General features: G+C 35.5%; 1 protein-coding gene and 1 pseudogene across 1 annotated transcript in view; one reads left to right on the forward strand and one right to left on the reverse strand.

Annotated features, from left to right (window-relative positions):
* LOC121739428 overlaps positions 1 to 9,911 on the forward strand; it is a 42,673-nt gene extending 32,762 nt beyond the window's left edge. Inside the window, exon 12 of the mRNA XM_042131901.1 lies at positions 9,899 to 9,911. The gene's annotated coding sequence lies outside the window, so the exon portion shown is untranslated. The remainder of the gene's footprint in view (positions 1 to 9,898) is intronic.
* Positions 9,912 to 10,628: 717 nt separating this feature from the next.
* Positions 10,629 to 12,951, reverse strand: LOC121738742 (annotated as a pseudogene).
* Between the last annotated feature and the right edge of the window lie 804 nt (positions 12,952 to 13,755).

Raw genomic sequence — 13,755 nt, forward strand, 5'->3', positions numbered from 1 at the left:
TTAAAAAAAGGGGACGATATATTGCGACTGTACCTTATATATAAAACATCACAAATATATGAAAGGTAATTAACCCATGCTTTGTAAGTGGATTTTTCTAACTAGTTATATAGTTCGTAGTTAAGCTTATTCGCACTTTATCGAAATGATAGACTTAGCAATTTTCCCATTATATCTATACTACAAATATTTAGTTTTAGTTATTCTTCATGTATAAATGTCTAGGATAAGTCGATGTAGTGTAAATTATTTATTTTAGTTTTGAATGTCGTGTCTTAAATTCGAAACTGTATTTTATAGAGGGCTCTTAAACATTTTGCGTATTTAAAGTTACTGAAATATAATAAAACATTGTTAAATTACAAAAAATATTTTAATGTTATTTAATATTTCAAAAAATAGCGGAAACTTAATGAAACATGATCTCAGCGATGCATAGTATTTACTTAACTCAGTTCGCATCGGCCATTGTTGTTTTAATTTTTTGTAATGTAGTATAATATAATTTATTTTACAAACGCCTAATGTGTACCTATTGTAATGGATTTAGAAATGCTCGAGGTATACCTACTGTGGGGTTAGTTTAAGTTTTGTCACTTTCCATGACGACGTTAATTAGCTATTAGTATGGCCCCCTATTGGCAAACAACAGCCTAAGTTACTATTAATTCGCTGGCATACGAATTTGGTAATCCTCACTAGGAGAAGTGACAAAACTCACATTTACCACACTGAAGTTTAAATATTGTGGTTTAAATACGTAGGCATTAAAATTATTTTATATTGTTAATAGTTGCTGTTCAGGCATGATATTTTTAACTTTTTTATGACGGGTAAAGAAAAGAAAGTAGGTACCTAGTGAAGTCATAGATAGTTTAAAAATATTATTCCCGGCTCTTAATGATTTATAGACGTTATAAAGGAATCGTTGTACGTATAATTAATTTAAATTAATAATAAAAAGCATTTATCGATTTTATTTTCTAGCAGTTTTATTATTCCATACAAATTAATTTTATATTGGTTGGGGTGGGGAAGCCGGATATTTTCCCAGAGCGGATAAAATGAGGGGCGGCCAAATTGCCTTGTTTCTATGTTCCAACCTAGCCATTAGCCATCCACCAGCCAACTTTGATAATTTCATCATCGAACTGACTTCAGGTTGGATAGATGAAATATTTAAATAGTTTACTTAATTAAATATGTATTCCCCCCTTCATCCCACAACAAAACTAGCTCATGACTTATATCAGCCTTTCCCAAAATGGGCGATAACGCCCCATTGTGGGCACTGATTGCTGAAGGTCTGAAGGGGGCGGTGTGGGGCACAGAAAAAAGGGGTCTTTGTGTAGTGGCTTGGGGGGTGATTTATTTCATCAGGATGCATTTTAAATTGAAACAATGGGGGCGCTAAGATATAATTTGTTCTTAATTAAGTTTGTAGACAAAATAAGTTTGGGAACATCTGAGTCTTATTTAGTTCTCTGTATGTTAAGGGCGGCGAAAATTAGGTGCTTTGCAGACGACGGGCCGGGGCGGGCCGGTCAATTTCGCCGCGAACGATAGCACAAAGGGAATGCCGCCAGTGCCCGGCGGGCATGGCGGCGCATGTCCGCGGCTGCCCGCCGTGAATCACACAAACCAGTTTACATGCAGTAACGCTGACGGCGTGTGCTTTGTGTACGCGGCGCGGGCAGCCGCAGACACCGACGGGCGTACCTACGCCGCGAAATGGACCGGCCCGCCCCGCCCTTAGCTTATCTCTACCCAGACCGGCTAAATAGCTAGATCGGGCCCTGAACAGGTAACTCTGTACAATGGGCATTGTCCAAAAAAAATCACATGTACTTTTTATATTTTTTTTCGTTAAAATAGGGTATTTTAAGAATATAAATTAAATAATTTTGAAATTCGTTGGCTAGTTTTTTCTCAATAAATTTTTAAGGTTTCGCTCTAACGTCATCATCGGCCGCAATTGACCTCTGCAGTATGTTTTAAATTTCCTTTCAATCTTATTTATAATGACTGGTTCGTCAAATGCAAGTTCTCATTACGGGAAAGCTGATACGAGAAGCTTACCAAAAGTTCGAAACGTAATGTTGGTCGAATTTATAGCTATTTTAACGCCATTGAAGGTCAAACAAAGGTTAAACATATTTGTTCAAAAATATAAGTAGCTAATGGGTATTTTTTTCGTTTATATACAGAAAAACGATCACTGACCTTATTCCTCGAAATGTTTTTGTAATGAGCAAAATTAAAAAAAAATGGACAATCCCCATTATGGGTGGGTTGCACCAACTTACTTTAACTATAACTGTAACTTTAACTACAATTCAAAATGTAAAATCTTTGGTTAAAGTAAAAAATGGACGCCATATTTTACCATAACCATAGAGCTCGACAAGGCTTCAAAATGCATGTGGCGAAAAAAGGAAATATAGTTTGTGCGTTATAAGACACTGACCTCCATTATACAAGTACGCGGGACTGATGATACCCTTTGAAATGGCAGCTATTTTTTGTGCCTATTTGAAGCGGAATCAGCTCCCCCATTATTAGGGCTAGGAACTAAATTTGACGTAAAAATTACGTTTGAAAGTCGCTATCATGTCGCCATATTGGCGCTGATAGCAGTAATGGGAGTATTTGGAACTAATACTAGTGATGTACAACTGTCTTTTCTATTATCGATTAAATGTTTCCAGATTCAGATAATGTCGACCATTAGGACAAAAATATTAAATTGAATGAATAATACAAACGCTACATATTTGTATTAAAGATTACAGACTTCCTCTCCGTAATTTAGATAGGCGTAATAAATTAACAACGATTTCATACGTAGATAACGTGAAGTAGCAGTACCTATCTATAATCCATTTATTTTTAGCAGTTAGCACTACGAAAAACTAAAAACAAAACTGAAGATAAGCTTCTAACACTCGCGCGCGAGCCACGAGGCGAGCCGCGAGACGCGCTGCGAGCCCTGAGTGTAAACTCGAGCTCGCGGCTCGTCTCGCGGCTCGCAGGGCTCGCGTCGGGAGCGATTTCCAAAGGAGCTAGAGGGGGACGCGAGCTTTGTGTTTACACTCGCGCTTCGACGCGAGCTGCGAGACGCGCCGCGAGCCGAGCCACGAGGCGCGAGTATAAATCTCGTATAACGAAAACTTTGTTGTATTGTATTTTCTAATTTCATTTCTAAATTCTAATATTATCAAAGTAGTGCTACAGTGTATCGTATTAAAGTTGAACAAAGCTGAATAAGTGTTGTGTGATTAGACCCTAACTAATCTCATCATATTATATTATAAAGCGGAAGAGTTTGTTTGTTTGAACGCTCTAATCTCAGGAACTGCTGGTCCAATTTGAACAATTATTTTAGTGTTAGACAGCCCATTTTATATATTTTATCACGCTGAGACTAATAGGAGCTAAGAAATAGAGGAAAATGTGGAAAAAGCGGGGGAATGTATAACGTGAAGGATTATATAGGCTATTTTTTGTGGACCAATATGTCTGTGTAATTAGATATTTACATGGGAGAAGCCGCGCGGAAAGTCTAGTAATAATATAAAAGTTCCCTATTAATTTATGGATCTAGCAAGCCAATTTTTATCGATTTACTTTATCTCATTTGATTTTCGCCATTTTGGCGCTGATTGCAGAAGTGCGAGGAAAATTTACTAATTAGATAATGCGATCCATAAATAAATATGGAACGTTTGAATACATTTTTTTATTGGGGTGGAGTAGGTAAGGTATTAATAAATAATAAAAATATATGTGCGATACTTTAACATTATATTTTATTAGTTACCGTAACACAGTTACAGTCTGTCAAGAAAGAGTAGACGCTGAAATAAATTTTCCAAACATAATCACGATCAAAAGGTAGTTTTGCGCCTTGTATTTTCACAGAAAACGTTTATACACTTCAAATAGTAACGGCAAGCGGTAGTAGCAATTTTCGGACGCCCACCAGGCTTTTTAATTTATTTCAACCATAATTCCAGTCTTCCTTTGTCAGACGGAAACCTGACAATTATTTTAAGAGCATAATATGTATTTGATAATAAAAATCGGTTATCGGAGATTTCAATACAATTATTATAGATATCGATAAGTTTTATCGACAGAAAACTGCAGCACTATTGAATTTTATTGTTTATCAAAAATCGGTAAAACAAATGTAAATATGTGGTGAATACGGTATAATAAGATTAGTGCCACATTTTTAAGTGTCTATATTATCAATAAAAGTTTAATATCGTAGAAACACGGACGTAAAAAAAATACGTTACGTTATATTTTTTTACGTCCGTGCGTAGAAATGAGCTGTTAAAATCACTTACTTGTGAAATGTAACCCCACATCCCTTTTTGTACCGTGTTTTACATAACATACACCCTTTCATAGTTTAACTATGGACTACCACCACTTTTAAATATCTCAATATATATATTTCTTGTGTGCGTGTGTATGTGACTGAACTCCTCCTAAACGACTGGACCAATTTTGATGAAATTTTTTGTGTGTGTTCGTGGAGATTCGAGAATGGTTTAGATTTACAGTTTGGTCTACTGGAAAATGTTTTTTCAATTAATTTCTTATTTATAAGGAGTTGTTGATTTTGGAATGTTTTACATTAGATCCGGCGGACGGCGCTATCATCGCATTCAATATTATTCTATTTCAATTTTAGTTTGTCCTGACAGATGGTGCTACGATTAATTTGAAAAAAATTTTGTTATTCAATTCATGTGCTGATTAAAATCTATACTAGTCTATACTAATATTATAAATGCGAAAGTATCTCTGTCTGTCTGTCTGTCTGTCTGTCTGTCTGTCTGTCTCGCTTTCACGCCAAAACTACTGAACCGATTGCAATGAAATTTTGTACACAGTTATTCTAGAGTCTGAGAAAGAACATAGGCTACATTTTGATGTGGGAAAATATCTTATTTCCATGAAAATATCGATGAAAATTACTTCGCATTGCGCGTGGCCAGCGCTCATCCCGGGGGTCCTGGGTTCGAGTCCCGCAGGCGGAACAAAAAGTTTTCAATGTTCCTGGGTCTTGGATGTGTATTAAAATAATATTTCAAAAATCGTTAATGGAATCAGGCGTTACTTTGCGGAAATCCATAGTTTAAATTTAGTTTGTTATTATTTTTAGCAATATTCCGCGAAAACAATGTTTTCGCGGAATATTGCTAAAAATAATAACAAACTAAATTTCAAAAATCTTAAATATATTTTATGTATAATATTATAAAAAATCCAGAAATATATCGACGCGATGCAATGAACATTTTAGTTCTAATACGATTCAACAGATGGCGCTTTTTTTACTTCGTTGTAACATAGAACTAATCATACTTATTAGTTATTATGTTTTTGTTTATAGTTTTTAATACGTTAGAATATTATGTTTAATAATATTATCACTTGCTATAATAATAATCAATCTATCTTATCTTATAGAACTCCTACTGCATTTCTAAGGAGTTCGAGTGTGTTGTGTTGGCCTATATTCCATCCAGAAAATATATCAATGCAATCAACATTTTAATTCTAATATATGAAAACAGATGGCGCTTTATTTTTTACTTCATTATTATAACAGAACTAATCATACCTACTTTATTATATGTATAATATTATTGTTTTTATTCATAACTAGCTGTTGCCCGCGACTTCGTCCGCGTGGACTTTAGTTTATAGCGCGCGGTGTCAACAAAATTTGTGTCAAATTTAAAAACTTTTTAAAACCCTGGTAAGTGGTACCCATCTTAGGGCCGCGCAGCGCGCTACACCGGAATGGCAGCGCTGAAAGTGCTCGCCTCGCCGCTGCCATTCCGGTGTAGCGCGGCCCTTAAGAAGATACAACAGCGGCTAGAGAAATGAAAAAAAAGTACGTGTAATATCTATAGCTGTCTCCCTTACCTCAAGCCTATACCGCAGAACGCGATAGAGACAACTGCAGAAAATCCAGAAAATCAACGATTCGTTGTCCCCTGATTCCTTCTCCAAAACTTAACCGATTTAAGTACTTTTTTCATTAAATATTAAAAAAAGGCTTGAGCTGTGTTCCTATGTTTTGCTTTTTTTGTATAATCTAGCCAAATCTGTTTTCTGGACGTTTGAACACAGTGGAAAATCTGGCCATTTTTTTGGGTTTTTGAACGTTCATATCTTATTTAATAATTAAATTATGAAAAAAAATAAAACATAGGGACATTGTATTAGTGGCCGTAGATATTCAGGAAAAAAATATAACTCTACTAGCATTATCCAGGGAGGAAACAGGGGACAACGTTTGTATGGAAAAAAGGGCGGTGTGGAATCCTCTTAATTAATCAAAATACCCAAAAACAGCTGTGCAGTGTGCACATAATCTGTACTAATATTATGAATACGAAATTATCTCTGTCTGTCAGTCTCGCTTTCACGCCAAACGCCAAAACTACCGAACCGATTGTAATGAAATTTTGTATACTGATAGTCTAAAGCCTGAGAAAGGACATAGGCTACTTTTTAACTGGAAAAAAGGGTTGTAAGGGTCGTAAATTTGTTAAAAAAATTCATAATAGATGGCGCCGTGCGTCTTCTACATCGCGCTGACGCTTGCTCAAAAGTCTTTCTATAAGAGGTGGTATCATCTTACATTTAAGTCTCGATTTTTTTCGATTGTTATATCTATTCTACGGTATTAAATAACTCAGTACTTTATCTGTGCAGGCAGTGACGTAACCTTAATACCAAATTTCACCAACGACTGTTAAAGTTAATGCTCGAATTAGTATCACGTTAGCTGTTTCGTTTTTCATATGAATGAAAGAGAAGACAGGATATTTTAACAAGCTGTTAACACTAACAGACGTTGGTGAAATTGGGGCTAAACCTATCAATGATAAATAGTTTATGGGTAAAGTTGTGTAATTGGGGGGCTAAATAAGCTTTAAAATTTGGCATAATATATAAAGTTTAACATACAAAAATGAAGTACTTATTGTTTGCACACTGCACAGCTGTATTGATTTAATGGGTACCAGGGTTTTTTTATAAAAGCTTTTGACACCAATTTTGTTGACATCGCGCGCTATAAACTGAAGTTCACGCGGACGAAGTCGCGGGCAACAGCTAGTATTAAATAAATAACACATAGGCTACAATTTTAACCGACTTTCAAAATGGGGGAGGTGTTATGTTCGTTTTCTTATATCCAACGAGCGACGAACGATTAAGCATATGCTACCAACAAGTAAGATTTTGCACCGAGACATACCTGGTATACCGTGGTTCGGAAGGTGCTGAGAGAATTCCTGATTCTTTATAGATACAAGTTTGGGAGTTTCGGCGTTGTTTTAAGAACAGAAAGCATATGCTACTATGCAAATTACATTCTTCATCATCATCATCATCATCATCACTACCATATTATACCATTTCATAGTCTTTTAGATCGAGACTCGAGTTTGTCAAGCGATAATTAAAAAAAATCTATATCTACCTAGGTACCTAATATTATAAACCTGAAGAGTATGTTTGCTTGAACGCGTCAATCTCAGAAACTACAGGTCCGATTTAAAAACTTATCTCAGTGTTAGATAGATCATTTATCGAGTAAGACTCATCATTTATCGAGAAGGTTATATTATATTATTACTCTAAGACTAATACGATAGAAGAAACTCAGGAAAATGTGGGAAAAACGGGGGAAATATTTTTTATGGGAAAATGTACCTACGGATTCTGTAAAATTTCTAATTTACGCGGGCGAAGCCGCGCGGGACATCTAGTATTATATATATTACTTAATCGCGTAATACCTTTTAAAACACTTTAATTAAAAACACGAAAACAATTCGAACGATTAAGCCATAAAGATTTAAAATAAATACATGGTTACCAATGGTTACGTCAAATTTAGTTCTCTGTCCTTATCATAGATACGTCCTATACGTCCTAATAATGGGGGCGCTGATTCCGCTTCAAATGGCACAAAAAAAGTGGGTATCATACATCCAGCGTACTTGTGGTGGAGATCAGTGGTTATAAGATGATATTGGTGACACTTCTCATATTCCTTGCTACGGGTTTTTTTACAAGAAAACAAAAAAAAATCAAAATGTAATAAATTATATTTCATCTACAAAAACAAATGTTTCCTATAATTGTAAATGAATAAAAATTAAAAGTTGCTAAATGCTAACTTATTAATATAAAATTATAAATTTAACTGTGAAAATTATTGTTACGAAAATATTTGAAAAATGTCAGATGCATGAAATGGAACTTATGCCAATAGGGATTGACACTGTTGAATCGAAATCAAATCGATAAAAAGGGCGGCCATTTTATCTCGCCGGCGCCACTCTGAAACGTCAGTAACAAATCGATAATTTCGATTGAAATTCCTTTAGAAGTAATTCGATATTTTTAAATTATCGTTTAATTTTCTTAGGTAACTTCGCTACTACTGTCAATTATAATGTGTCACCCATATCATCTTAAAACGCACAAACTAAAACGCTGTCATCATACAAAAATGCCCGTTTTGACAGTTCTCCTTTACCAGCAGCGCCCCCGCCCACGTTCATTTAAAGCCTTGTCGGACCAGCAACGTCTTCTTCTGTGGTCAAAGTTAAGGTTAAAGTTAAATTAGCCGTAACTAACCATAACTTTGACCATAACTTTAACCATGCCTCTGGCGCAACCACAGGTTTTTTCCTCCTCTGAGGGTGCAACCCACCCTAAACCGCTGAACCCTTGAAGAACGGCTTAATCTTTGTGAAATACCTGGCTTATTATTTGGCTAATAAAATATTTCCTGGTACCCACATGATCTACTGCTTTTAAAAGATGTTTAGACATTAAAAAAGGTGGGGCGCGTCCTCTCAAACTAGACAAGCTCTACCTAACTACTTAAAAAATGTGGTAAATCTTTTCACTTAAGTATGGATCTATAATATTATTAATTATTCTGGATCACATTACCTTTATTAAGAGGATACACCAGGGCGAGAGAAATTGAAAATAGGTATTTGAAAATGTATTGCTTTCTCACCAATCTCAGTCTTCCACCGCAGAGCGCCATAGAGACAACACGACAAAAGTTCTAAGAAAAGAACAGAAAATCTTGGATTCGTTGTCCGCTGATTCCTTCTCCAAAATTTAACCGATTTAAGTACTTTTTTCATTAAGAATTAAAGCAAGGCTTGAGCTGTGTTCCTATGTTTTACTTCTTTTGTATATTTTAGCCAGTTTTGTTTTCTGGGTGTTTGAACACAGAGGAAAATCTTGCCATTTTTTGGGTTTTTGGACGTTCTTATCTTTTTTAATAATTAAATTATGAAAAAAAAGAAAACATAGGGACATGCTAATAGTGGCCATAGATATCCTGGAAAAAAATCATAACTTTACCGGCATTATCCAGGGAGGAAACAGGGGACAGCGTTTGTATGGAAAAACGGCGGTGTGGACTCCTCTTAAGGTACTAGATGTCCCGCGCGGCTTCGCCCGCGTAAATTAGGAATTTTACGGAAACCGTACATTTTCCCATAAAAAATAGCTCTTATGTCCGTAGGGACCAAGTGAAGGGAGTAGTCCCTTCACTTGGTCTACTCTATACTTATCTGTGCCAAATATTGCCATAAAAATTGCTTCAGTAGTTCGTAATTTCTAATATTTCCCACGTATTTCCCACATTTTCCTGAGTTTCTTCGGTCGCATTAGTCTTAGCGTGATAATATAATATAGCCTAGTCTTACTCGATAAATTAGCGCTCTATCTAACACTGAAATAAGTTTCTAAATCGGTCCAGTAGTTCCTGAGATAAGTGCGTTCAAGCAAACATACTCTAAACTCTTCAGGTTTATAATATTAAGTAGAGATTTTTTCAATTATCGCTTGACAAACTCGAGACTTGATCTAAAATACTATGAAAAGTACCAATGACACGGTCATTATAGGCTCATAAGTCATAACCATGGGACGATGTATGGTATAATAATATGGTAGTGATGATGACGATGAATGTAATTTGCACAGTAGCATATGCTTTCCGTTCTTAAAACAACTCCGAAACTCCCAAACTTGTATCTATAAAGAATCGAGGAGTTCTCTCAGCACCATCCGAACCACGGTATACCAGGTATACCTCGGTGCAAAATCTTACTTGTTGGTAGCGTATGCTTAGAATACTTCTCACGAAACCGAAGTCACCACATGTTTCCATATAAATTTTGAGAAGGAGAGATCACCACTTTTGTGCAAATATTACCAAATTGGGATGATACCCTATATACCAAAAGAAAAAATTTGAAAATCAGTTAACAAACGGCGGAGTAATCGTTGAACATAAGAAAACGAACATAACACCGGGAGGTGTTATGTTCGTTTTCTTATATATCCGTTCAGTAGTTTTTGCGTGAAAGAGTAACAAACATCTATACATCCACACATCCATACATCCAAACAAACTTTCGCCTTTATAATATTAGTAGGATAAATTATTGTACTTAATTAATTAAAATATATAAACCAGAACATTAAGAAAATATTTGGAGTACATAATATTATTATTAATTATTATCAAGAAAAGGTTACAATAAATAAAATACTTTCAAATAAATTAAGTCGTTTATTTCAGAAAACGATACAATAATCAATATAGCATAATAGTTTATTATAACAACAATACCATAGGGAAAAATTTAATTAAGTGTATCTATGGTAAAAAAAAAACCTACGACTTTTATATTATGCACATATCGCGGTTATCCCAATACATCATCTCCCAAAGAAAATACAATTTTACATGACACCACTATAACTGAACATAAAGACCACAAAGGCGCTTATAACTCTATAATGATGTAGTTTCAAAAAGCGATTTGTCTCACTAGCACGCTGGATACCTACCTACACCACAAACTTGGCTACTCACCTACCGTATCGTGTAGAAAAATGAGCGCCAAAGAAATATAATATGACATTACAAAAAGAAACAAAAATGTCGATAACATATAACTATTATAAAAATCAACTCAATATCAATCAATCAATATCACATTACAAACTTCGTTCCATCAATTTTCCTGGTCATAAAATAATTAAACAGTACACACAAATTGTTTAACTAAGAGATTGTTCCAGCTCAATGTGTATTATCATCGAGCACATTCAATTTTGAGCGGTAAAGATGTCTGAATATATTTTTGCTAAAACGCCACACCGGTGACCTCACCTCGTTTTTACTAAATATATTAAATGTAGTATCGTTCCTTTTACAATCCAGTCCTATCAAAATACAAAATATTATTCTAATATTAAATCAAAGTATTCATACAGTAGTTTGACGCTCGTGGGAATCCCATTTCGTAGTTTGATATAAAACGGGCTGAATCGAACAAGGAAGGAAGCTGCATTAAAATCGAGGTGCTATTTAGCCGATACTGTTGCGGTTGTGTTTATCGGATTGATGAGTGTTAAAGCAAGCAACAATAATATAATATGCCAATTTATGTCATGGTGTAGGTACATTGACAGAACTGCCGTTTGGAGCACTTTCCGATGAAACGATTAAACATGGCCGGCTTCCATCCAAATGTACGTTTTTTAGAGTGTTGACCGGACTATTTGCTCAAAGGACGTTCCGTCAATGCACAATAATTATTATTGAATGCTTTTTATGAATAACGAATTAAAATGCAGACTTCTTGGTGCATACAGAAATTTCAGCTTGTTCAACAAGCAATGGGTCAGATTTGAAAAACTGTCTTCTAGTCTTTTGTTTTAAATTCTTCGCAACATTATTAATTTTACCACCCTTGTAATCACGACTGGCTTTTTCAAACTCGACGTAAGTTTACTTTTCCATTCTCCTTTAGGCATTTTCTTTTGACTGGGAACAGTTAATATTTGGGTCTTCTTTGCACTTTGGTATGTGTATGTTCCCTTTGTTCATAGTCTTGGATTCATTTTTATTGGCTGAGGTATAGAAGATTTTGCTGGCAGAGGTCTTTGAGGATGCACATCTTTAACAAGTGACACATGTGGGCAGTTCTTTATGTAAGATGCAACTGGACTGGTAATGTGTCGATAAGTGTTATGTAGTGTTGATAAGTATTTAATTTTAATCTGCTTGGCGTTTTCTTTGGGGAAGTATTTTTTCACTCGAAACTGGATTTTTTGGTGTTTAAATACATTATTGGTGTTCATATTTATTTTATTCTTAGCAGGTACACTTGTACTCTGGTTTGGTCTTTAGAGTACCAAATGTCGTTTCACATCTGATGTTATTTTCATCTTTAGCTTTGTCTAAATTTCGAGTATTTTCCATACTGACAAAATCAGTACTACCAACTCCAATATAAGAATTCTCTAATTTAGTATATGGAGTACCACATACGACTGTTTTACATTCGAAATTATTTTCATTTCTATAATTATTTGTTTTTGGAGTTTCCACATTTACAGTATTGGAATCACTATCTTCGGCACTACGAGGCTGGAAGTCCTCGTAGTGCCGAAGATAGTTAGTTTTATCATCGACATAAAAATTAACCACTCCATCATGGGTATCGCAGACACAATATATTTTGAATTGTTATGCGGCTGCCGGCTTCATCAAGACATGGCAGAACTTAAACTTCAAGTTTATTGTGTTCCACATTATTAAAAAAAAAATCAACCACCTCTAATGTATTGTCTTACTTCGGGTGTTTGTCCGTAGGAGATATACAAAGCTCAGTCACCATTTTCTCAAATCTTATAAAACTGTCATCTAGCTTTAAATCCAAGTCACTTTCCTTAAAATTGTTACAGACAATGTTAGGACTAGAAACATATTTTAAATCTGAGTCTATACTCTTATCGACTTATATTAAGTCTGGTTCTGTATGTGTTTCAATTATTCTTGGGCCGCGTTCCCATCAGACACGGCGCGGCGCCGACACCGTGTTACGGCACGACGCCGCCACCGTGACACGGTACGGCGCCTGCGGCACCGTGACACGGTGCACCGCGCGCCCCTATTCTGGTTGAAACTTCCGAACAAAAATTTTGTCCAAACTTAAACGAGGCTCTAATTTGGAGCAGATAAAAATAGGCCAAGTGCGAGTTAGGCTTTATAGAGAAAAATAACCAAAAAATATGTTTTTTGTATGGGAGCCCCCTTAATTATTGAGTTTAATTTAATTTTACCAACAATTTTTAAAGTATAAATACAATTGAGTATTTTGTAAACATTTCAAGTGCCTATATCTGTTGTCATTATTGGTATAGAGCAAAAAATAACGAAAATAAATTTCCTCTGTTTCTGATTATTTTTCAATCTTCGTCTTAGTAACAACAAGATCCATATCCTTCGACTGAATAGCGACGCAGGTCGGCGCACCGTACGCGGCACCGTACCGTCTTACGGTGGCGACGCCGCGCCGTGTCTGATGGGACGCGGCCTTACATCTTCATCGTGTTCTTCATTAGTCGTTGAATACAATATTGTTTGACGTTGTGGATAATTTATAAATATGAGTTTTTTTGCTCCTACTAGTTACTCATCTTGCCAAAAAATATTTTGTCATCACTTAGATTTTCATCAATTTTTCTACTTTTATGCAACAATATTAAAATTAAATTTGCAGGCTTTTGTGAGCTGTCAAATCACATAAAATCTTATGCTGGCTTCTCACGGCGCGTAATTACATGAGCCGCGCCGCGCCAGCTTGAGCCACGCACCGTGTGAAG

This window comes from Aricia agestis, chromosome Z (assembly GCF_905147365.1).
Source record: "Aricia agestis chromosome Z, ilAriAges1.1, whole genome shotgun sequence".
Taxonomy (NCBI): domain Eukaryota; kingdom Metazoa; phylum Arthropoda; class Insecta; order Lepidoptera; family Lycaenidae; genus Aricia; species Aricia agestis.